Genomic DNA, 26,650 nt, shown 5'->3' with positions numbered 1-26,650 from the left:
TAGCTAATATGAGTAGCAATGTAAAGCCATCAAAAGGATCTTCTTTTTTCTTGGGGGAAATTTCTCATCATGCTTGGTTATATTCCCTTGTGTGAATGAAAACAACACATTTTTCTTCTCATCTCTCCTCTACCATTCTTATCAGTAAGTCCTTAAAAGACAAACTTCTATTTCATTTATTTATTTTGTTTGTATATGTGTGGGGGCGGATGGGGCTAGGGAGAGTGTATGCACCACAGCATTCATGTGGAGGCCAGAAGACAGCTTGTAGGTGTCAGTTCTCTCCATCCACCACATCAGGACTGATGGCAAGCGCCTGCACTCACTGACTGAGCCATCTTGCTGGCCCCCATCAGTGGTTCTTAATAGTAGACTCCTCATTAGCATTTTGGGGTTACTAATGCCATCTTTTCCATTTCACAGCTCAGGTGATAAAGAAATTAGAAGGACGCTGTGCCCTTGGTCACTCAGCCTCACTCAGCCATTCCTCCAGCTCACGGAAGTTTGGTAAGTTAAGGTGGCTTCATCTTGACCTAAGAAGCCTGCAAATGGGATGTATTTCATGGAGACAGATTCTGGCAGTCCTTAAATACCCCCGCATGAAATGTTCACAGAGTGCAGTACACTTCCTTCTGGGGCTAGGGGACGGGGTACTGAAATTTCAAGAGGAGATGATAATGTGCTGACTGAATTAATGGGAACCTTGTGCTTACCAAGTGAAAATTTTAGGCTCCTAGTACTAGAAGAGAAACCTGTGCTATAGGTGTAGAAAATGGCAGCTGAATTGTGATGTAGGATAAGCAGGCCCTTCCAGATCACATGGCCTCACACACAGGTACACACAGGTACCTACCTATGCACCCACACAATGAGTCCACAAAACCATGTACATATATGGCTGCAGACCACACACACACACACACACACACACAGACACACACAATCACTCACTCACACATACACACACACACAGAAAGGAAACAAATGATGCTCTGATGTTGTCTATAGCCAGAGGTTGACTGTCAGGAAAGATCTAAGATCTAAGTAGGTGACATTTCAACAGACTCAGAAGCAAAAGAATGGCTTAGTAGGGAGAGAGGGCCTGGGGACAGATGGCACTGACTAGGGACAGTCATGTGAGGGTTCCAGCATAATCCACGAGTGCCGGTAACAAGGATTAGCACAAACCTGAAGGATTCAGGTGGAGAAGAATGGCTTCAGGTGTAGAGCAAGGGCTTGGTTAAAATTCTGGAAGAATCTCTGACGTCCTTGAAAAGGCAGATTTCAAGCCAAGAGTCAGATGTTGTGGCTGCTATGTTTGGGGTTCAGACAGAACTCTTTCCATGTTGGTCAGCATTATTCCTGGAGCTGGGTTCCAAATCTGGTTTTCCTGTGAATCCTCTGGATCCCTCACCCTCATCTCTCACAACAATGACCAGCTTCTGGTGAGAGGCCTACCTCTCACCATATGCTCCTTTTTCTGTTTTACTCCATTTTAATGGAGTCAGGCAAAGGTGATTATTAGTTTCCATTGTTTATCCCCCACGAAAGGCTAAACATAAGAAAAGTAAATGGTGTGGGTGGAGCACCCACCCTCAGCTCCTTGACTGCCTTTTGGGCTTGTTTTCCACCTTAGTTTTCTATGCTGATAACCTCGATCAAAAGTACTGTTGAAGTCAATGTTGTGGCAAATATCTGTAATCTCAGATCTTCAGAGAGGCAGGAGTTCAAGGCCATCCTCAGTTATATAACCAGTATGAGCTGTGTGAAACCCTGTCTCAAAAAAACATCTATCTATCTACCATCTATCTAATCTATCTATCTATCTATCTATCTATCTATCTATCTATCTATTATCCCTCTCTCTCTGAATTGGTTGGTCATCTGGAGCTTGACAGTTTCTAAGTCAGTGATGAACTGAGGGTTCATTTTCTCTTAGGAACCAATCAAAGCTAGATCTTTTCAATATGTTTATAATCTCCCTTTATCACCTTTCTCTGAAAATTTTGCTTTAGTCTGAGATCAGAGTCATCAGTTTCCAAGCAGAAGAAAACATGAACTTTTTGTTTCTTCTTTTGCTATAACTTAAAAAAATTGTGTGTGTGTGTGTGTGTGTGTGTGTGTGTGTGTGTGTGAGCGTGCACACAAGCACACCCACTGTCTGATGCAGAGGAGTCAGAGTTCCTAATGGGAACTTCAAATTAGTCGAACATCTTTGAGTTCTGACCCTTTCTGACTAAATGTCCTTTAGACTCCATTCCAACAGAATTCATGGGTTAGGAGGTAGGTAAACTAGTTAAAGTCAGAGGAAAACTTTTGGGAGTGGTTCTCTTCTACCATTTGGGTCCCAGGGATTGAACTCAGGTCCTCTGGTTTTGTGACAAGCACTCTTAGCTGCTGAGTCATCTCACCAGGCCAAACAGGATTTTTGTTTCGGTGGTGGTGGTTTTTAAGTGGCTGGTCATATTCCTGAAGTAAAGCTCAATGAAATGATGAAGTTCTCAGGAACAGCTTTCCATACAACCCTAAACTTCATTGGAGACCGAGTCTTCCGAGAACAATCCTGTTTTCATTTCAAGAAGGCACCCGCAGGTGAGGGCCTTCGAGTTGCACAATTCCTATACCAGGGAAACTTGGTAAAGAGCAAACATACCCAAAGGTTGGACAGACTGTCCTTTGTTTAGTCATGCACTGGTAGGGGCCTGTCACAAAATGTCCCTGGGTTGCTCAGAACAATCTCAGAAAAGAGTTTCTAGAAGCAACTTCTATTTTAACAAAATAGTTGTTAGCTTAACACACAGTAGTAGTATTTACTATATACAGTGTAACATTAGTACAAAGAAAGGGGTGGGGGTGGAGACTCAATTCAACTTGAAACCTGCCCAGGGCCACCGTAGGAAAAATTTTGGGGACTGTACATGAGTGCAAAAATTATCCCAGCACAACGAGGTCTCAGCAGCAGAGTCCAAGACAAAACCACAAGTTAATAGGAAATACTAACATTAATATTAACAGCGCCCCAAAGCAAATACTCAGAACATTCACAGTTCATTTCTTTGAGTGAGGATGTAGCTCCATTAGTTAAGTGTTTGCATGGCACTTACAAAGCCCTGTGCCCCATCCCAGCATCTCATAAAGCTGCATGTGGCGGTACATTATAATCCCAGCACTTGGAAGGTGGAAGCCAGAGAATCAGAAGTACAATGTCATCCTCAGCTAGCCTGGGATATGGGGACCCTGTTTTTTTAAAAAAAGTGACCCACAAAAGTTTCATAACTTCCACAATTCCTTTAGCCACCTCTTCTCTGATGAGTTGCTAGTCACCAGGTGACGTACCTCATTTTCAAAATGAAAATGGTAGAAAGGTAAAGAGGAGAGCCATGGCTTACCCAGTCATGTGGCAGACAAGTGGATGGCCTACAAGGGAGAGGTCCTTCTACAAGGAAGGGGTTTATTCCACTCTGCACAGGGAAAGGAAAACGGGACACACACAAAAATGTGTGTCCCTTGGCAGAGTAGCAGGTCCGTGGTGGCTCCATGCTTCGTAGATGCACATTTAATGGTTTGGAAAATAGAAAAACAACTCCCAAGTTCTGAGGCCAAATTATTTGGTTAAGGTCAGCAGCAACCCTTTAGGCACATTTCATGGATAACATTCAAATGTCAGCTGGGGGTTTGGGAACATGGCTAAGTCATAGAGAACTTGCCTAGTAGGTGGCAGGCTCTGGGTTCAATTCCCACTACCTGGGCATGATGACACATACCTGTAATGCCAGTACTGGGGAGCTGGAGACAGGAGGAGGGAGTAGGAACTCAAGGTCTGCTTGAGCTGTGCAGTAGGACCCTATCTCGGCATAACAAAATAAACACCAGGTTTACTAGTGTATAACTGGAACTCCAACACTCTGATCATAGAAGTAGGTGAATCAGGAGTTCATGGCCAGCCTTGGCTACATAGGATTTTTTAAAAATATTTTATTTATTATGTATACAACATTCTGCTTCCATGTATATCTGCACACCAGATCTCATGACGAATGGTTGTGAGCCACCATGTGGTTGCTGGGAATTGAACTCAGGGCCTCTGGAAGAGCAGTCAGTGCTCTTAACCTCTGAGCCATCTCTCCAGCCCCCAGCTACATAGGATTTTTAAGACCAGCCTGGGCTATGTGAGACCCTATTTTAACCCCCATGACCCCTTCAAACAATGTTTTTGAGTGGTGAATTCCAGGGACATACTCAAAACATAGCATGTGTCAAGGGCAGCTGGAGGCTAGAAAGTGCACTTTTTTACCACTCTCCAGCCAATCTGCAGGTACTCTCTAGCCCACATCAGTGGGGATGACAAACTGTTGCATGTGACAGTTTGTCTAGACCCTGAAATGCAAATCAGGTATGGAGCTCAGCAGGCAAAATGTGTAGAGTCCGTGAGGTTTATCTTGGTCATCAGAGAGCTGCCTAGAACCATAAACCAGGGTGACAGAAGGTAGAGTTGACTCAGATCTGGATTGTCCCTGCCCCTCTGTTCCATGGGCATCTTCCTGTGCCTCAGACTTCAAACACAAGCATGCACACACAGGCAGAATGCTCATACACATAAAACAAAGCTGAGAAGAGAGTTGACTTGCCTTTGTTAGAGAAAATCTTTCTCAAGTGAAAGAGGGGGTGCCTCACTCTGTTTGCTATTGTCTGCATTATATTCTAGTGGTTGGTCCTTGGCTGCTGGCAAATCCATTTTTTTTGGATTTTGCTGATCATGTAACAGTGGCATGCATATCCTTCCTTCCCCTCTTACTGGGTCATTAAAAAGCAAAACAAACAAAAACCAAGCCTTGACCCTCCCCGCCCCCCTTTTCCTCTTTGAAGCCCATGCTTATTAAGTATGCCCAGAGGCCGGCATCAAGATGATGTTAAAAAAAAAAAAAAAAAGCAGGACTTTGGTTTATAACAAGGCTTGTGTTGGTCCATACCAACCAATCCCCAACGTGCTCCCAAGGCTGATTCTAGGCCCAACTTAGATTCCTAGTGGCTTCCTAGTGAGGAGTAGCATCATTGCACTGCTCTCCATTGTAGGACTCCTAGCCCAGAACAAGATCATCATCATGCACAGGGTAGCATTGGGAAAGTCTGCCCTGAGCCCTCTTGGGCTTCCCTGTTGCTCCTAGCAGAAAGCACAGCAAAATTTGAAATTTAAGATGCAAATAACTCGGAAAAGCCAACCGTTTTGGGGAACCTGCATTATTCAAAAGACAGTGAAGGAAGCCTAATGGCTCCACTCTGAGATTTTGGAGTCTGAGCTAGCAGCTCCAAGCTTTCCTTTCCAAGTCAGTGGCTTCACTTGGATTCTTTGGGGTTTAGTTTTCTCATTTGGATGAGGAAATCAGAGGTACAAGTGAAGTTGGCACAGAAGAGTTAGCAGAAGACGGCATTTGTCTAGTATTTACTGCTAGGCATAGTGGGTCATTCCTGTAATCCCAGCACTCAGGAGCCTGAGGCAGGGAGATCACCAGGAGTTCCAGGCCAGCCTGAGCTACAGAGTGAAGCTGAGCCCCCAAAAGCAAACAACAAAACTCAGCCTAACCCAAACTAAAAATAAATTATAAGTAAATGAAAATGAACTATACCAAATGGTCAGCCCTGAAAACCTATACATGTTGTATTTATATTGTCTATTTAGGAATATATGTATTAGTGTTTAGCATATGTTTGAGAGGTATAGTTTAAGACGGCACTTCTCAAAGTTTTTGTCTTTACACATCCCCCGCCCACCCCTGCCCCAGACAGGGTTTCTCTGTGGCTTTGGAGGCTGTCCTAGAACTAGCTCTTGTAGATCAGGCTGGTCATAGAGATCCGCCTGCCTCTGCCTCCCGAATGCTGGGATTAAAGACGTAGGACACACTGCCCGGCTGTCTTTACACATCTTAAAAATGGATAAAATGTAGTAGGATGCTCAGTTCCATAGAAAGCTCACAGAAGTAGAAAATTTGTAGTATAAGCATGTTCCAAATATTGTACTGCATGTATTATACTAAAACAACATTTTTATTTGCTAAATCTGCTAACTCCATGTCCTTAAAAATGATGGGAATCAAACATGCTTGTTGTTGCTTGCTTTTGAGAGGGTGTTTTGCTGTATAACCCAAACTTTTCAGAAACCTGTGAAGATTTTTTGTTTTTGCTATATTAGGATTCAGTACTAGGCAGGTACTCAACCGCTGAGCTATAGCCCAAGCCCTCATTCAACAGTTTTTGGGTTTTTTTCTCTTTAAAAGACTCAGTTTTACTTATGTCTCTGTGTGTATCTAGGGGCTAGGCAAGTATGTGCCCATGAATGCAAGTGTCTGTAGCCTCTGGAAGAGGCTGAGCCGGAGTTACAGGGTCTTGAGAACTCTGCTCATGTGGAAGAGCAGTTGTACTGCTCTGAACCATTTCTCCAGCCTCTTTTAACTTATAAAGGAAAAAAAGGAATCATTCTTACTAAGTTGCTGGCTTTGAAGTCCCTGTAGCCCAGACTGGCCTTGACTCTTTCCTGAGTAGTCAGGATTGTAGACCTAATTTAGGAGCCCCCTTTGTGAGGTGTGTGTGTGTGTGTGTGTGTGTGTGTGTGTGTGTGTGTGTGTGTGTGTGTGTGTGTGTGTCCTGTCTGTGTATGTGTATCTCTGTGAATGAATGTGTTTATGTGTGTGTATATCTGTATGTGTCTGTGGTGTGTGCTTATTCCTGTATCTGTCTGTATATGTATGTGTGCGTGTGTGTCATATGTTCATGTTTGTGGATACATTCATCTGTTCATACACATTTGGAGGTCAGAGGTTGATCTCAGGATGTCTTCTTCAATCACTTTTCACCTTATATTTTGAGGCAGGGTCTCTCACTAATCTTGGGACTGATACCACTGATGTAGTGGCTGTTCAGGGAGCCCCTGGGATCTGACCATGTCCTCTCTCCAGGGCTAGAGTTACAGATATAGCTGTGTTTGGCTTTTGCATAGGTTCTGAGGATCCAAACTTAGATCCTCATGCTTGCATTTAGCCACAGACACACAGGCACAGACATACACACACACACATCACACTTCATCCAGTCCCAAACCTTCTTATTTGATACTAAATTCAAATTTTATAAAGACCAGGTATGTATGTGTGTGTGTGTGTGTGTGTGTGTGTGTGTGTGTGTGTGTTCTTGGAATTTGGGCATGCTCTACCGTTGACCCACACCCCCAGCCTGATGATAAGTTAGTTGCATTATGGAATCTCTAAACACATCAATGAAATTTTTCATACCTTGTTACATTGAAGTTGTTGGTCTAGCTGGAACTCTCACTGGATGATGCTGAACGATCATGGTCATTTGGAAAATATTGGTCCACTTGTTTGTAAAACATTGACATATGTTTTATTATACAATACACATTGAAATTTGTTACTGTCACAGCTGATCTTCCTAAAGCAGCCTGTAATTATTGGCAAGCTGTCAAACCCATGTTAGCAATGCAAGTTCCCCCCAACTTTTAACTTTACTTTGACAGCTAGAATTAGAAACAGCTGTGGTCTGTGAAGTGACAGGCTCAATTTTCATTTGCTAGAAAGTGTCTGCCAAGAGCCCAAAGACGAAGAGCTATAGTTCTGGGAGGGAAGTGGCAAGTCTGTGGTGCATCTCAGTCTCACAGGTGATCCCCCCTGAGACAGCCGTCACCACCTGGTGCCCCAAATGAGCACTTTTCTGGGCGAGCTTCCTCGGGTTTCTGGGACCTCACTTTGAGAATTGTGGGTCTAATGACTGAAGTCGCAGTGGAAGCCAGTACCAGATGGTGTAGTTTTACCATGGACTCTCTCCTGTTGCAGCCTTGTGTTTCTTGGATAATCTGGGAAAACACCCAAAGCCATTCAGGCCTTCTTTAGGGTGTAGGTTGATGCCAGGGTGGGTGATAGGCTGTTTCCAAGACCATATGCACCCCACTACTTGAGTCCTTTTCTGAGGTTTGAAGGGATTGGAACAATAAGGACTTCAGTCTTCTTTATTAAGTCTCTACCTCTCCTTCTCTTTCTCCCCATGTTCCAGAACTCAAAACTCCTTAAAAAAAATCTGAAACCTTTCTATAGGCTAAATATACACAAGGGTCACAGGTTTTCAGGGTAGAACTGGGCTACCAAAATACACACGTGTTTTGGAAGTGAGCAGCATCCTCTCCAGATGAAATATTCTGCCCTTTCAGAACTCTATAGTTGGAATGTCCAAGGAGAGCTAGTTCTTCAGAGATAGAGGAATGAGGGCCTCTGAAATGTCAAGGCCATCCTAGTCTACATATCAAGGCCATGTCTCAAATACAAAACAAAACCCAAGGGACCCCTAGTATACTGGTGCCTGCAGAGCAAAATCTTGTCTTGAAAGTCTTAGGAATAGAGATTTAGAATGGGGAAATGGAAATATGAGGCTAACTAGGGATGCAAAGTGGGACCCTACTTCAACCAATCAAAGCAAAAAGCCAACCAACCAACCAACCAACCAAATAAACAAACAAATGTAGCCAGGAGGTGGTGGTGCACGCCTTTAATCCTAGCACTCAGTAGGCAGAGGCAAGCGGATCTTTGTGAATTCAAGGCCAGCCTACAGGTCTATAGAGACAGTTCCTGAACAGGCTCCAAAGCTATACAGAGAAACACTGCCTCAAAAAAGAAAAGAAAAGAAAACAGAAAAAACCCAACCAACCCCTACCCCACCCTCCAAAAACAAGAAAACATGTGCTGTGTGGAAGACATTGACCTCTTTCAGGGACACAAATCAATCTGTGACCAGCATGACACAGCATATTTAAATCATAGCATGCCAAGTGCTAGGCAGATCTCTTCACAGCCAGCCTACAAGGTTTAAATATCAAATTTGTAAACACAAGGAACAAGAAAAAGACAGAAGAAAGGGAATATATACTATTTGGTTGGATTTTATGGTCAAATGTGGACTCCTCTCTCATGGGTTTTTGATAGCACAGATGATCTTAGGATGAGTCAGAAAGGTGTTAGGGTGGGGGCAGGCAAGAGAAAGGAGTGAAGAGCGGGTCCAATGGGTTCTGAATATAGACAAGGTGGATCTCCATGTAGCAATAGGCAGGCTGCTAGCGGGGAGGCTACTGTGTACACCGCATGTGCATGGGACTCTGGCTAGATCAAGAATGCAAACTGAGACTGGTCATTCTCAGCTCTGCCATCAGCACAGTGGTGTGCCCCATGCTGCCGCTCTGCCTGTCCTCCCATAAGTCACACAATCAAGTGCCTGGAATTGTAGACAGTTAAGAAACAATTCTTAGTCCCAGCATGTGAGATTCTGTGGCGGAAGGAGAGTGAGAGCTACACAGCAATATATGTCTTTTTTAATTAACATGTTGATTTTTGTTGATTGACGGATTGAGCTCACCTTCTCATGCTCCCACACACACATATGCCACACATATGCCACAGAATGTGCAGACTAGAGAACAACTTGGGAGTCAGCTCTCTTTGGGGACTAAACACTGGTTGGTTTTGGTGGTAAGCACCTTTCCCTCCTGAGCCATCTCTCTAGCCTCTATGCCCTTAAAAATAATTTTTAGAGACTGGAAAAAATGACTCAGTGTTTAAGAGCACTTGCTTTCCCAGAGAACCCAGATTTGATACCCAGCACCCACATGACCACTCACAACCATCTGTGATACAGCTCTAGGAGATCTAATGTACCCTCTCTGGCCATCTCAGGCTCCCGCACTTGCACACACACGCACGCACGCACGCAACACATGGCAGGAGAAATACCCATAAAATGAAGCTTATTTTTAGTTTTTCTTTCTTTAAGACCGAGTCCTGTTATTAGCTCAATCTAGTTTCACTCCTAACAATCCTCCTGCTTCAGCTTTTTGAGTGCTGGGATTCCAGACATAAACCACTGTTACCTCACTTTGGATGTTTGCTTGTTGGTTTTTTGAGACAAGGTCTCAAAGTCCAGGCTAGACTTCGATTTGGCAATGATCTTCCTACCTCAACCTACTGAGCCTGGCTCAATGCTTGGTTTCGATGGCTATTTCATTTGCTATAATTCCTTCACAGTTTACTTTTGACATGAATATATTTATAAAACAGTATATGATATTACATTCTTCTTAACTAAGTGTGTTTTTTTTTTTCTTTTTCCTTTTTTTTTTTTTTTTTTTTTTTTGGTTGGGTTTTTTCAAGGCAGAGTTTCTCTGTGGCTTTGGAGGCTGTCTTGGAAGTAGCTCTTGTAGACCAGGCTGGTCTCTAACTCACAGATCTGCCTGCCTCTGCCTCCTGAGTGCTGGGATTAAAGGCGGGCGCCACCAACACCCGGCTTTGTTTTGTTTTTCAAGACAGGGTTTCTTTATTGTTTTTTGGAGGTTGTCCTGGAACTCACTTTGTAGACGAGGCTGACCTCAAATTCACATAGATAGATACACCTGCCTCTGCCTCCCAAATGCTGGGATTAAAGGCATACGCCACCAACGCCTGGCAGTGTGGCTTTTTCTTATACTGGAATTTAACCAACAAAGTATTCCTTTGTAGTTAGACGTTTCCACATTTTACTCCTCATATCCAAATATAGTGAGGCACAATCATGGCACTTGGGGAACCTGAGGTGGGAAGATTGGTGAGAGATGGAGTTAGTCTGGGTTGGCTATTTAACTGAGGACTAGACTAGTGTGGGCTACAGACTGAGAACCTACGTAGAAAACAAAACCAAAAGCAAAACAAACAAAACAAAACAAAACAAAAAAACCAAGTATATTCCCACACAGTCAAGCCCCAGAGCAGGCTCCATGTCAGGCATGTGTTCCTTTGGAATCCATGAACACTAGAGTGGAAAGAGTTACCCCAAAGAGGAGGGGTATGTAGGAAAGATCCCCGAGAAGGGGAGAGACATCACCCCACTGTGAGGTTTGGTCCTTTATGAATTTGGTTTCATGGGCATTCCTGAAGAATGTCCAGGTCAAGAGAAACAGGGAAACTGAGGCTGAGAACCCAGAGTGAGAATAGAGAGAAGAAAACACTCGCCAGGTGGAAACAAAACAAAACAAAACACCACAGCTGGAGGCTGTGGCAGAAAGATCACAGGTTCCAGGCCTACCTGAGCTGGAGAATCCGTGTTCTCCCACACTGCACAACCTGCTTAGAGTGTCAAGGTAGGGAAAGGGGGTGGGGAGTGGTTGTGCAGGACTGATTAGCTAATTGTGTTAGAGGGCAGTGTGCACACAACTGTTGTGTAAGTTAGAGAAGACTGCCCTGGGCTGGCCGGCCGGCCCTGTTGCCACTCCCCTCAGCAGGCAGATAAAGGGTCATTTGTGAAACCCACCCAGAAGAGATTAGTCATTCCAACCCCAGAGAGGGGAAACTTACTGGTAAACTGAAGCCTCTGTAACCAGAAGTGGGAAATAAGATGGGGTTCATCCACATAGGTTGTGAGGGGACAGTTGTCACCGTCCTCCCAACCCTGTTTGGGAGATCCTAGGTGGAGAACTGTCAGTTCGTTGAGATACCTTCCTTGGCTCTAGAAGGTTGTTTGTGTGTTTGATAGATATCAAAAACAGGCTCAGGAAGGTGGAGATAGAAGCCCAAGGTCACACAGCCAGAGTATAGAAAAGCCAGGCTCCCGGGGCTGCATTCTGTCAGTTTTCCATACCTCTACTTAAAAGTAAGAAGTGCGGAATTCTGAATACTTTTGGGGACTGATGTGGGGGTGGGGATTAAAGAAAAAACTTTTTTCCTATTTGCCTAACCGGTCTGCCAAAGCAAACTTGCACCTCTAGGCGGATTTGTTCTCCTTTTAGGCTTAGTAGGTATCGAAATAGTCATCCCTTCTCACTGTCCAACTCAGAGCACCAAGAGCAGGTACGTGCGTGTTGCCCACATGGGCTCGGGACAGAGGTTCTCTGGACCAGGCAGCCCAGCGAGCTCTCAGTTCCTTCTCTACTTAGTTAACCCAGGTTCTGGGGCACCTGACACACTGTGGGTGCTGATCACTCAGTGCCAGTTTCTGTTGTCCTTCAGCTCTAATTGTTAACCAGAATGGAATGCCAAACTTCTGGTTCAGGGCAAAGTTGCTGTTTAACTGTGACTGACTTTTGGGCTATGGAAAATGGGGAGCGAGTTTGTTATTGACGAAGATGCTTTCTCCAGGTGCCTTCTCCCCAGTAGGTACAAATACTGCCCCCCAAATAAATACATGGCTACTACTGTGTCTGCAGGTGTGCCGGGGAATTCTACCCTTTGTGTCCCCTTTTTTTAACTCTTAATTTAGGCACTTTTTCAGTTTGACAAGCCAAGACTTGCTGGGGGATTAGAATGAGGTGATCATAATGCCACCTTCAAAACAAAAAAAAAAAAAAAAAAAAAAAAAAAAAAAAAAAAAAAAAAAAAAAAAAAAAACCCTGAGTCCCCTTGCGTCAAGTTCTATTTTTAGAAGCTTTGCCTGCTAACTCCCCCCATTTCAAATTTGGGTTTATTTTCCCCTTCTTAAAGGGAAGTTGGAAATCTGCTTGTTCATTGACATTATTGTACATCGCAAGTTATCTTTGCTGCCATTATATTGTGTTCTCTCAATGGTGTTTGCTCTGAGGGTGGGACGAAAGGCTGTTTAGTGTCTCGTAAAACATTTACCAAAAGCACTGAGCCATGGTTTTGAAGGGCATTCCGTTGCCAGAGCGTGGGAGGCAAGGGCGAGCAGGGGAAAGAGAGCACCAGGTGTTTGGCAGGTACTGGTTTCATACTTTGGTATTTATTAATATTTAAAACCATGGATTGCATTGGCCTCGGCCCCCTTCTTCTGTAAGGGTGGGGATGGTGAGTGGGGAAATACGTGGGGTGGGCAGGCGGAAAGAATTTCTTTGTAAATTCTAATTTGCTGGTGGCTGGGAGTCCCTGCAGACTTGTAACCCTCCGCTGTTTTCCTTTTTACTAGAGGGTTGAGCCTGTCATGGGGAGAGGGTTGAGAGCTCCAGTGGCCTGAGCCTTGGTGTGGACTTTAGCAGGGAGCCAGGCCCAGGGACTATGAGAGGCCAACCAAGTGTCACCTTGTGCCTTGTGTCTGGTGACTCATCCTATTGAAAGCTTTTGTAAATGGTGGCTCTGACTTCTTGAAAATTTTCTCCTCCCCACCCCCATCCCTCTTGTGTTAAATTTAGACAAGATAAGTACAAACTAAAGGCCAGTGTGGAAGCAGGCTTTATCTTCAGATCTAGACTTTTAGTAGGCACAGCAAGTTCAGAGTCTCTTTATATTGCTGGCAATGGACTTGGGAGACTCCTGGGTTAATATGCCTTGGGAATACGTAGCCTTAATACTGTAAAGATTTTGGGAATGGGGGCACAAAATTTGAGCTCATGTGATCAAGAGGACCCTGAAGTGTATACTTTTGGTCATTTGTCATTGTGATTATGCCGGACACAGATACTTATAGTTGTGGCTAAAATCCGAACAGGAAATAGGAAATCCTGAAAAAGTACAGCTCCAAAAAAAGTGGGTGTCAACTCTTGGGGAATGGTGTCAGTAAGCATCTGGAGCCTTTGCCCCTTTGTGGTAGCAGACGGAAGTGTGAGGTCAGTATTAATGGCTGAGAATTCCATAGGTTCTGCCGGAAGATGATCAGAGTTTCTTTTTGTTTTTTTTGTTTTTTTTTTGTCAGTGATGCTGGCAGAATGAAAGCAGGGCCTCTTTGAACAGTTTCTAGTCACTGTAAAAGAGCTGGGGGAGATGACTGTTCCCTCTGCTAAAGCTTCCGGGTTAGCTCTGTGTGTTTGGGCAGGTAGAACTCCACCTAACATCTGTGGAGGTCAAAAGACACAGTTCAGGGAGAGATGGCATATCGATAGCTCTGGAATAGTATAAATGGAGCTGAATAGCCAGTCATTTGACTGCTTTGACCACTGAGAAGTGTATTAACCTTTTCTTATACCCTTAAGATTTCAAAACTAGCTGGGTGTGGTGGCACATGCCATTGATATCAGCAGAGGCAGGTGATCTCCAAGTTCAAGGCTTCCTGGAGAAACCCTGCCTCAGAAAAAAAAAAAAATCCCCCTTCGAGTGGTGGTGGTGCACGCCTTTAATCCTAGCACTTGGGAGGCAGAGGCAGGTGGATCTCTGAGTTCGAAGTCAGCCTGGTCTACAGAGCATGTTCCAGGACAACTAGGGCTGTTACATAGAGAAATCCTGTCTTGGGGAAACAAACAAAACAAAACAAAACAAAACAAAGAAAGAAAAGAAAAAAAATCAAAACATGTATGAAAACTGTCACATAGGTGCACACAGTATGTACAACACATGCAGCTAGACCATCTGAGGCACCACATAAGCCCAAAATGGAGACTTTGGCCAGAGGAGGGATCTGTGCACTCACATCAGGCTCTCTGAAGCAGGTTAATATTAGTCAAGTCTGGAAAGTGATGGAGAGGATGGAATGTGTGTGTGTGGGGGGGGGGGGCGGGACAGAAAATCTCTGGGATAGGGCCTGAACAACAGCGGTTTCAAGAGCATCCTGGGTCTTCCTTTTTCCTTTGTGTCATTGGGGAAGTTCTTTCAGTTTTTCTAGATAATTCCCAAGATGTGTGGCAGTAAGATCACCAAAGGTTGGTCACCAGTGGTTATTTCATACCCCACTGGGGTCTTACCGTTTCATTGGTGAGTTGAGTGACAAATTTTGCTGCTATTAAATGGGGTGATGGTGTTTTCTGTGAAAATGGCCATGAATAACTGCCCTTTCTACTTAAGATTGGTAGTACTAATTTTTCTTTTGTTATGTTCTTTTGGGGCAGTCTCACTAGCAGAGGCTGACCTTGAACTCCTGCACCAGCCTCTGGATTGCTAGAATTGTAGGGTTTGCACCTCTTCTTCCTTTTTCGATGTGTTATCTCATTGTATATAGCCATGACTAGCCTGGGGTTGACAACGTAGTTTAGGCTGGCCTGGAACTCAGGAGACCCACCTGCCCCTGCCTCCTAAATGATGGTCTTAAATGTGTAGGATACCACACTCAGATATTTGTTTTGAGAGACTCCGTGTCACACCAAGCTCCAGCTGGCTTAGAGATTACTGTGTAGCACTTACACTTCCAACTTCATCAAGCCCCCTGTCCTCGCCTCCCAAGTATTGGGATTACAAAATGAGTCATCAACCACTTTTCAATTGTATTTAGTCCCACCCTGTGTGATGGAACCCATACCTCACACTGCTAAATTGGCTAAGAACCTAAAACTAGATAGGTCATGGGCACTAGGGGAAAACCCACTATTTTTCTGCTAAAGGAACATGGCTTGTTACTATACCCATAGATTAGTGCATCTCTCATCCCCCCTCACTTTTTTTTTGTTTTTTGTTTTTTGTTTTGTTTTGTTTTGTTTTGTTTTTCGAGACAGGGTTTCTCTGTGTGGCTTTGGAGCCTATCCTGGCACTCGCTCAGACCAGGCTGGCCTCGAACTCACAGAGATCCGCCTGCCTCTGCCTCCTGAGTGCTGGGATTAAAGGCGTGCACCACCAACGCCCAGCCCCCCATCACTTAATATTGGCTCATATTTAACTTTCAATAACATTTCTGGTTGTCAGTGAGTAATTCATCTTTACCAGACTCCCCCACCCACCCATCCACCCATCCACCCATCCATCCATCCATCCTTTAATTGCTTATTAAAGGTCCATTCTAGGATGTGTTCTCATCTCAGTTCTTTTGTTTTGTTTTGAGTCAGGGTTTCACTGGGTACACATACTAGCTTTGGACTAGTGGCCGTCTTCCTTAGTCCCTCAGATTCTGAGACTACAGGTGTTCACCTCTTGCCTGGTTTCATTTTCAGTTCTTAAGTATTACTCCTTCAGAGTTTCTCATCTCACCCCTGCAATAACCGTCACCTACCACCATAGTTTAGCTTTGGCTGTAGCTGAACTTAATACAAATGCAGTTTTGCAGTCTATCTTGTGTCCAGCTCCACTCATTTGGCCTTCTATCTGTGATCTTCACCCATGTAGTTACATGTAGTTCTAATTTATTCTCTCATTTGCTACCTAGTGTTGCTTTGTAGAAATGGACCCCAATTTTAAATTATTTCAGTAGTTAAAAATATGAGTGTGTGAGCTAAAAGCCATCCCTGTATGCCAGCTCTTCAAAGTCAGGTGACCTCATAAAGGGTGGGATGGAAATGTTATCACCTGAAAGGGCAGAAGGAGAGCCTGTTTCAGGAAGTGTGTTTGCTAAGTGCTCTGCACGGGCCATTTATTTAACCGAAGCAGTCCCCTCAGGAGCAACTGCCGCTGTTTTATATGAGGAGCCCAGCCTGAGATACTGCGTGAGTTTTCAGTGGAGCCCAATTCTATGTGAAAATTAATTGTTTGCCACACTAGAGAACAACCCTGCCCTGAAAAAGACTACTGGGATCCTGCCACCACTATGTCCTAAGACTCCCCGACCCATTCAGTGCTAGGGGTTGAATCCAGGGCTTCTTTCCTGCTTGGCAAGCTTCTGAGCTATAACCCAGCCCAGCTAAACCTTTTACATAGTAGAGTAGTACTAATATGCAGGACCTCTGGAAAGCCAGCCCTGGCCTGAGCTTTTCCTCTGTCCTTTTGAAAATCATTTGTTTTGAAGATTTTCTGGGTTCTAACTTATTTGTTTTGCTTGTGAATTTTTCTGTGAGAATTTTTTAACTGCATTCATATATTGGGAGGGGGCGGTGGCACAGGCACATGTCACAGCACATGTGTGGGGAGGTTGGAGGTTGGAGGGCAACTTGATAGGGTCACTCCTTCCACCACATGGGTCAGGTAGGTCATCAGGCTTAACTGCAAGTACCTTTATGTGCTGAGCCATCTCACCAGCCCTTGCTTAGGACTTTTTCATATATATTCTGAACTCCGTATTCAGTGCTTTAAGGTTCCCCCCCCCCCACCAAGATCAAGTTTTGCTTTGCATGGGTAAACAATAACCATAAGAAAGTTAAGGGAATTAAGTCCAGGTTGTCCACAGCTTTCCTGGGAGTCAAAGTTTCCATGTTTTCAATTGGAACCAGAGGAAGTGTTTACAAAGCTAGCTCACAAAGGGCTCTGCTTGCTGGACTCAGTCTCAAGGGAACATCTTAGTGAGTAGAGTTCTGAGAAGTATGCATTCTAGGAAAAAAGTCCCAGACTTGTCCAGGGGGGTCTTTTGTTTACAATAACAGAAGACAGCATGCTCCTCCGAGGTATTATTTTTTCCTAGCTCAAATGATAAGAGTTATGTTTTAAATGGTTCACTAACCTAGTTTATGTGATGGAGTGTTCTTTTCAGTGAGGCCCTGATAGCGCCTCCGTTGAATATTTCAAGTCCCTTCTAGAAAGGGAAAGGGTGCCCGCATTCTCCAAAACAGGGCTTTGTTCTTTTCACTATTTATAGAAAGCCTTTCATGGAGCACTACTTAAAAAAATATCAACTTGCCTTGAATAAATCCTCTTTAACTTTATGAACAACCTCAGGAACAACAACATCTTGCAGTTTTACAGTTGTTTTTTTTTTTTTTTTAAATCGCTTTCTCGGCCTGGAGAGATGGCTCAGTGGTTCTTTTAAAGGACCCAAGTTTAGTTCTCAGCATTCTCATCAAGGGGCTCACGGCAGCCTGTAACTCCAGCTCCAGGGGATCCACCGCCCTCTTTCAGCCTCCACAGGCAACTTTACTCTTGCACACATACTTACACACAGATACTCATGTAAACCCAATTTTAAAACACATCTTTTTTAAAAATCACCTTCTCAGATAATTTCTACGTTTACCCTTTGTTTTATTCTTGCAATATGAAACATCTTTAGCCTGAGGAAGTTGAAATAAAGATGCCCAGAGCATATTTCTGACAAGGAATAGAGCTGACATACAGACTTTCCATCTCCACGGAGCACCCCCCCCATTGCCACCCACACAGTGTGCAGTGAACTGTGTCAGCATTACCATGGGTCTACGGTTGCCTCCCAGATCACACAATTCATTGTGTGCTTACCATGTATGAGACACTGCACTAAATATTTTATGGGTCTCATTCCTAATACCCATATAACTTTGCTAGCTAGGGATCATTCACCTCTTCTCACCATAGGGGAACCCAAGGCACTGCGCAGTCAGGTGATTTACGTAAAGCCATGTGGTTGGTTTCCTGCTTTCCCCCACAAGTGCACTTGTGTTCACCATGGCACCTACCACAGGTCTGAAAGCAGTGTCTTTCCATTATTTTCATCATTACAACTGAGGTCAATTCAGGAGGCCTGATACACTTTTCTTTTCTCATGAAGAGATGTGGTGCTGGGTTAGACTCAGTTTTAAAATTAACCTTTAACTTTCAGAGTCAGTGGCTATGAGACCAGAGGGCCTGCTCATCAACCAGATTGGTGACCTTTTTGAGGGGATCCTGGAAAAGACAGCTCCTTGGGCAGGAAATTGGTCAGGTGATGTGTGTGTGTCTTGGGGCCCGAGAGTCTTGCTGAAAATGCTAGGCTAGTAGACCTCCTGTCTCTACTCCAGCACTAGGACTACAATATGCTCTACCATGCACGGTCAACAGCATTTTACTGAGCCGAGTGTCATGCGTTTTGTTAAGATTTATTTAGTTTATATGTATGAGTGTTTGGCCTGCATGAATGTCTGTGCACAGTGTGTATGCTTGGTATTGGAGGAGCCCCAAAGAGGTCATCTCTGGAACTGGAGTTACAGACAGCTGTGAGCTGCAATATGGTGCTCTAAACAAATTTTAAGAGTCCTCTGTCAGAGCAGCATCCAACATTCTTAATTGTTGAGCCACCTCTCCAGCCCCCTTGTTTGATATTTTGAGACAAGTTTTTGCTATGTAGCTCTGGCTGGCCTAGTACCTGCTTTGCAATTGAGGCTGGCCTTGAACTTGCAGCAGTCCTCCTGCCTCTTAAAAGCTGGGATTACAGGTGTATACCACTATACCTGACCCTCAGGAACTCTTTTACTCTCAGTATTCTTGTGAAGGAAATGACAGAGGCACGTCTAGATTGTTTCTTTTTCATCTCTCTGAGTCCTGTTTGGGATAATAGCAGAAGGGAAATCAAGTGGTCTCCAAGTGATAAAGTGTGCTTGGAGGCCAGAACGGTCTCCAAGCTGTCAGGCAGCCAGCGAGGTACTGTGGATGTCAGTTGGGTGTAAAAGCCATTGTCCCAAGGTTGACCTCCTGCCTCTCTACTCTGGAATTATAGTAAAAAGCCAGTTAGTAGCTGGGACCTTTGCCCAGAGTGGCCTTTTCTGTTTGACACTTTTTCCATAAATATACTACCATTGGGTGGGTTTAGGGGATATTGCTGAGGCAGTGTTTGGTGTGTTGTAGTCTGGCACCCTTTTGGTGGAGTCCAGTGATTTTTGCTGGCCTTTCTTTCCAACAGGATTCCTAGAAGGAAGTTTTAGGAGACTGACTTGGCCTGTGTAACTCCCCCATTAATGATTATGAAACCCTAACATTTAAATTAACCACCGTTAAATGCACACCTTGCCCATGTCAGCTGCTTATGCAAACTCTGGGAAGAAACCAAACAAAGATTTCATTCTGCTTTTCCACCAATGACTTTTTTACTGTAAGAACATAGGAAACACCTGCTCACCCGCACTTAGATGTTCAAGGCAGAACCTCACTCGCCCTGTAACTCAGGAACTCATATAGCCCAGGGTGACGTCAAACTTATGATCCTCCTGCCTTAGCTACCCAAGTACTGGTTGTCTTTCATTATTTAATAAGAAAATTAGAGCAATCTGAGTACACTTTCTGCTGTTGCTTGATACTAGTTTGAGAAAGCAATAGTCCTTTATGTAAATGGCACGCCAAAGGACACCCACCCTTGACTAGAATTCCTCTTCTTGTATGATTTTTGTGCTACATAAGAATTTGAAAGAAGAAATGGCCAGGAAGTGGCTTCTGTTGAAGGAACACATACCCGGGTGAAGAACCTGATTCACCTTTAGGCCTCTCTCATTCTAGGCCAGTGATTTAGAGAAACTTCTCTCCGTTCTTGCCTGCCTTCTCAGCTGATGTGTGGCTTAAGCTTCTCGGGAACACTCTATTGTACCTTGGGAAAAAAAATAAAGAGATTTGTTTTGTCTTCATTGTAGGAAATAGTGACTTGGAGAGTGTATTTTTAATGGCGAAATTAAATATTCAGAATGCTGGCTTATAAATGGTAGTGGGGTATCTTTTCCCCAGCATCCCTTTAGACAGGGTGTCACTATGTAGACAAGGCTGGTCTTGAACTCAGAGATCCACCTGCCTTTTCTTCCTGAGTAGTAAAGGTGAGAATTAAAGGTGTGTGCCACCACACCTGGCAGTCCAGTATGCTTAAAAATAGAGTCCTAGGTAGGCTTGGTGCTCATGCCTATAATCCCAGCATTTAGGAGGCTGAAGCAAATAGGATTAGTTTTTATTAGAGTGAGGCTAGCCTGGGCTAAAAATTGAGACTCTACTTTAGGAAAACAAAAAAGGAAGAAAGAGGAAGGAGGAGGGGGACGGGAAAGAATTTTTATTTTATTCTGAAATGCAAATATATAATTTGTAGAGAGCTGATTCCATTTTCATACTTTTCATTTAGAAACAAGTACTCCTGCTCACCCCTAAGCAGTCTGGGGTGAAGAAGTTGCTATTGTTGTACAATGCAAAAATGACCTATTCTGAGTCACATACAAATTGTCATCAATGGGCCTAGAGAGATAGACCAGTGGCAAAGAACACTGATTACTCTTGCAGAGGACCCAGGTTCAATTCCCACCACCCACAGGGTGACTCAGGACTCTCCATTTCAGGAGATCCAGTGATATCCTGGCATCTGTGGGTAATAGGCACGCATGTGATATGCATCCATACATGCAGGCACTCACATATGCACATAAAATAAAAATAAATCATTTTTTTAAAAAAAAATTATGATGAAAATGAGGAATTTGAATGAAATCTGTGCCAGTTAAATGAATGGCAATATTTTGGGTGGGGGAGATTTTCAAACGATTCATTTAGTAATCTAATCCTATTGCTATAGATTTTGTTTGTTTTTGTCAGTTTTGTATTGTGTTGAGACTAGGTCTCTCTGTGTAGCCCTGGAACTCCCTTTGTAGACCAGGCTAGCCTCCAACTCATAGAAATCTGCCCATCTTTGCTGCCCAAGTGCTGGGATCAAAAGCCTGCACCACGATGCCCAACCCAATTTGTTTTCTGCCAAGACCTTATCACAAAATTGGAGGGAGAGGCAGAGGAGGAAGTATAAACAGTCTAATTCACTAAATAAAAATTGTGGTTTACAACTTAAGGAAGAAAATTGCTGCAAGTAACCTGTGAGTTCAGTTGAGACACTACTTCCTTTTGCAGATTGGTTTTTTTTTTTTTTCTCCTATGCCTTGCCACCTCACACATTTGTGCTCTCTATGGAGAGTATATATGAGGCAGTGAATGTCATAGTCTTAAAAATGGGGGCTGGAGAGATGGCTCAATGGTTAAGAACTCTGCACTCTTCCAGGGGATCCTGGTTCAATCCCAGCACCCATATGCAGCTCACAACCATCTGGTAGGTCTCGGGGATCTGACACCCACTTTTGACCTTTGGGCAGCAGGCAGGAAAGAGTTGCCTAGACTGCTTGACTGGGAAAGTCAAGAATTGGAGAGTCAGGGCAGGAGGGTAGGATGGCCAGCCTCCCTACAGTCTCAGTTTGAACTTGTCTGGGGATCAAAAGGCAACATAGTATTGGAATTGTTTTATTTCTGTCTTAAAACAGAAAAGTATTAAGATCTGCAAAAAAAAAAAAAAAAAAAAAAAGCAACCTTGATTCTAGGCAAAAGTGTGAGCATTTGTGGTTCTCTGAGCTATTCTCTATTTCTAACCTCAAATAGGAAAAAAATCTCCCCTTCTCCAATTCTATTCCTGTTCCTAACAGTTTTCATTAGTATTACTACTACTACTACTAATAATAATAAATTTTTAAAAAGCACAAGAAGCCCCTTTTGGTAAAGACGTGGGAACATGTAGGCACAACACCCTTACACATAAAAATAAAATAAAAAATGAGCTTAAAAATTGAGAAAAAACTTACAGTGCTTAACCTAAGAATCCTATTAATGGAATTGTGCTCTAAAAATAGAATGCAAAATCACAAAACACCTTCGAAGAATCCAAACACCTGAATTCCATCCATCACAAGATGGTCACAGCTGAGGTTTTCAAATATCCCTGTTTCATCTCTTTCAGTAGTTTATAAGAAAGCTCTGGCCATTGGTGTATGTGTCGGGGTGGGGGTGGGGGAGTTGTGTGTTATCCTGCCACTGTATTTTGGCTTTTCTTGAGTTATTTGGTTTATACAAATTTCCAGTATATTCAAAAGCAACATATTATTTAAGTAAAATTGCAAACATTATTAAAATATCCTGCTTGCAAATCTGTGAGACCCTAAGTCACTAAGCACAGAGCTGAAAGACAAGAGGAGAGTAGTGACTGAGTAGAATTTGATTATTGTCCTTTTGTTGTCATTAATTTATTTTATATATATTTAGATATTTTACCTGCATGTATGTCTGTGGACCACTTGTATGTCTGGTGCCCTTGGGAGGCAGAAGAGGGCATCAGATCCCCTAGAACTAAGTCACAGATGGTTATGAACTGCCAAGTGGGTGCTGGGACTAGAACTTGGGTCCTCTGGAGGAACCACCAGTGCTCTTAACTGCTGAGTCACCTCTCCAATACTGTGGGAGGACTTTTAACCACATAGTTGTGGCTCACTGGTAGGACTTTTCTTCTTCTTCTTCTTCTTCTTCTTCTTCTTCTTCTTCTTCTTCTTCTTCTTCTTCTTCTTCTTCTTCCTTTTCCTTCCATTCCCTTTCTTTCTGTTTCCTTCCTTCCTTCCTTCCTTCCTTCCTTCCTTCCTTCCTTTCTTTCTTTCTTTCTTTGTTTCTTTGTTTCTTTCTGAAACAAGGTTTCTCTGTGTAACTTTGGAGCCTGTCTTAGAACTCACTCAGACCAGGCTGGCCTCGAACTCAGAGATCTGCCTGCCTCTGCCTCCTGAGTGCACCACCAATGACAGGCTGCCAGGTCTTTTCAATCCCTTGAATTCTCTTTAGCTTTCGTTTAGCTCACCTGCCCCGGACTCTCCTTCAAAGGCAAAGCTTTGTCACTGCTCATCAATAGGCCTCATCACATCCACCTTTAGCGGAATATTTCCTCTTCACAGCACCCATCACTGTAAGCACCAACAGAATCTCTGTGTGTGACCACCTTCTGCCTTGAGTGCACGCTTGGAGAAAGATCCCCTGCCCTAGAAAGACCCACGTTACTCCATTATCTTTGTTCTTCCCTCTCTGATTTTTAGTTATTTAAAGTGCCTGTTTCAGAACTGGAGAGATTAGAAGAAGGGATGGGGGAGATAAAAACACCAGACTTTAACCACTGGCTTCTCCTCAATGGTGAAACTCCACCCCATGTCCGGGCTTACCGAATTCTAGCATTGTCAAGTTCCGTGCTATCAGGGTTTCTGATTCTGGTGCAGTAATTGGCCTCTCTCTGCTCACTCCACCCTCCCGGCCAGCCACTTGGAAAAAGCGTGTCCTTAGCTGGGTCAAACATTTCTTAGCAACCTTGGGGGTGGGGGTGGGTGGGGTTCGGTTCACTTCCTCCTCACGCTTGACTTCCCCTCCATTCAGAGCAGGCTTGATTCATCCAGTGAGGTTCTGTACTCCTTTCCGTGGACAAAACAGCGAGGACATATCGTTTGCCGTGGGAAATGTGTTAGTGAGATTACAGTACAACAGGTGGCGTTTCCAACATTGCCTGTTAACCCTTGTAGCCCAAGAAACGAGGCAGGCAGCATCGCCTCCCATGATATCAGAAACTCTTAAGAAATGCACTTGACCTTGTTGTAAAGTCACTGTGGTGTCCTGACTGTACAGCATCAGGGTTTTTACTGTGGACCATGCTGAAGATTGTACAGATGAAAACGAAGATGGGGGAAGCAGAGGTGGGGTGGAGAGATGGGGAGAGGGAGAGAGGGTGTGTGCACCCACTCTTGCACACTCACGGGTGTGCATGTATGTGGCAACGTGGGGGTGTCTTTGTGGTTGAGTAATGAGAAGATCTGAAAGTGCACACTGCCCCTGGGGAGGAAGAACTAAAAGACTGAAAAAAAAAGTCACTGTAGCTACTGAGTGTCATTTGATTCTCATGTGACCATTAATTGAATCTTCTAACACATCTTTTGAATACATCTATCTATCTATCTAGTTTTTGTTTTTTGTTTTTTGTTTTTTGTTTTTTGTTTTTTGTTTTTTGTTTTTTGTTTTTTTCCGAGGCAGGGTTTCTCAGTAGCTATGGAGCCAGTCCTGGAACTTGCTCTGTAGACCAGGTTGTCCTTGAACTCACAGAAATCTGCCTGCCTCTGCCTCCCTGAGTGGTGGGATTAAAGGTGGGAGACACTACCACCTGGCACCTTATTTTTAATTGCATGCGTGTGTGTACTTGAGCCTGTGAGTGCAGGTACCCGGAGAGGCCAGAAAAGGGCTTCAGATATCCCCCCTCCCCAAGGTGGGCTTACAGGCAGTTGTGAGATGTCTAATGTGGGTGCTGGGAACAGAACTCTGGTTTCTGTAAGAGCAGAACACACTGCATTCTTAACCATGGAGCCATCTGTCTGGTTTCCATGGAATGAATCTTAAGAAAAGCCAACTAATAGTGTGCTATATGGCACTGGAGATGTGTTCTTCCCACATAAGTGGAAGACATTGATTATTGATGTTTATGAATCTAACTCTGCCCAGAATCTTCTGTCAGGGGTCCTCCTGTGAAATGTTTGATGTGGTGGCCAGTATCCATATGCAGTATTCCTACTGTCACCACACTAGATAATACTAGATACTAAATAGTTTATTTCACCTACTACTTCCAGGTCGCCAGCAGAAGCGAGGGTTGGGTTATTCAGTTCTAAAGTTAACATAAGCTTTGGGCTCAGGAATGAGTCACAGCTTTTGGCCTGTAGGATCTACCCAGCATGGGGTGCTAGGTGGTGGTCCCAGCTATAGATTCCATATGCTGATTCATATCAGCCTCTTATTGGGTGCTGCAGATGGAGAAATTGAAGGAATGAGTGTGTGAAGAGTGAGTGAACAAAGTCCTGGGTTTCAAGAAAATGGTAATCCTACACAGCCACCGGCATGTCTGCAGCCAGCTGGAATGGAAACACAGTGTGTTTTGGAACAGAGGAGCAAAGCAACCAAGCAGGGTAACATTCTTAGGTCCCTCCCAGGCTCTGGAGGGAAACCTCTTCTTGTTGTTTTCATACAGAGCTGAAAATTCAAGCTGAAAATTCAAACAAATGGTGTTGTCTAAAAGCCTTCTTGTTAATATGCCAGATTCCTGTGCTGTGCATTTCAGTTTCGCTTTCTTACATTTTTTTTTCTTCTTCTTCTTTTTTAAACCGTGTTTGTAGCGGTGATGGTTTGAAGTAACTTTCTTCCTTAATCTTGACATCACAGTCCCCTCTTTTAATGTATTCATTATTAGGTACTTATTGGATATATTAAGGTATGAAATGTTAATACCACAGAGTGGTATAGATCAAGTGGATGAGGACTTAACCTGAGATTGAAGTTATAATAAAGATAAATTTATACCCCATATTATAATGAAAATCTGTGGGTTTTTTTTTGTTGTTTTTTTTTTTTTTTTTTTGTACAATGTGGTACATTGCGCCTCATGAATGCTAGGCAAGTGACTCCTGTCTACATTCCCATGCCTTAGAACAACCTGGTAGTTTTTGTTTGCGTGCTTGTTTTTGTCGTTGATTTTTTTTTTTTTTTTTTTTATTGTTTTGAAACAGGGTTGCTATGCAGTCCTGGCTGTCTTAGAACCCACTATATAGCCCAGGCTGACCTCAAACTCACAGAGATCTACCTGCCTCTGCTGGGATTAAAGGTGTGCACCACTATATCTGGCTATTTGCTTGCTTTTGTTATGGAGTTTAGCTGTATTACCTAGGCAGGTTCTGAACTCCAATTTCTGCCTCAGTCTCCCAAATAGCTGGATGACAAGGACTTGCCACATGGCCAGCATTATCCTGAGTGTTTGCTGTACTTGGGCTCCCTGGCTTGGGTTCACCAAGAGGAGGCCCAGGCATACTGGAAGTCTCAGAATCTTCATCAATATTAGGAAACTTGTATCCTGGCATATGATTTAATGGAGTGTTCACTTTGGATTATGTGGCCTCACCCCATTATGTATTACCAGACTAAGCAAAACTAATTTAGTAGAGTTTGGAGGGGAGCTCTTGACATTGATTTGTACTTTCTAGAATTACTTTAACAAATTAGTAAGTACTTACATTTCTTTCACAAAATTGAGCTTTATTTTTCATTTTTAACGTATTCTATTACATTTTATTTGTTTGCTTAATTCGTGTGTGTGTGTGTGTGTGTGTGTGTGTGTGTGTGTGTGTGTGTGCATGTGTACATGCATGTGTACATGCAAGCCAACACAAACCTTTCCTCCCTTAAGTTGTTTCTTGTCACGTTATTTGAATACACCCACCATGTTCAAGTAGGCCAAAAGATAACTTTGAAGCTCTGTCTCCAACTGCTAGCCCTGCCTTGGTGTGTGGGTAAGCAGGGTTGCAGGCCTGTGCCCCCAAGTTCCTTAC

At 43.6% G+C, this 26,650-nt stretch overlaps 1 protein-coding gene across 2 annotated transcripts in view; it reads left to right on the top strand.

Annotated features, from left to right (window-relative positions):
• Positions 1 to 26,650, top strand: part of Rbm47 (RNA binding motif protein 47) — an 83,077-nt gene that overhangs the window by 8,245 nt on the left and 48,182 nt on the right. For both annotated transcript variants that reach the window (XM_027390787.2, XM_035453400.1), the window contains exon 2: positions 424 to 507. The gene's annotated coding sequence lies outside the window, so the exon portion shown is untranslated. The remainder of the gene's footprint in view (positions 1 to 423; positions 508 to 26,650) is intronic.

The sequence above is a fragment of the Cricetulus griseus genome, assembly GCF_003668045.3.
Source record: "Cricetulus griseus strain 17A/GY chromosome 1 unlocalized genomic scaffold, alternate assembly CriGri-PICRH-1.0 chr1_1, whole genome shotgun sequence".
NCBI lineage: Eukaryota > Metazoa > Chordata > Mammalia > Rodentia > Cricetidae > Cricetulus > Cricetulus griseus.
This window is presented reverse-complemented; position numbering and strand designations above follow the sequence as displayed.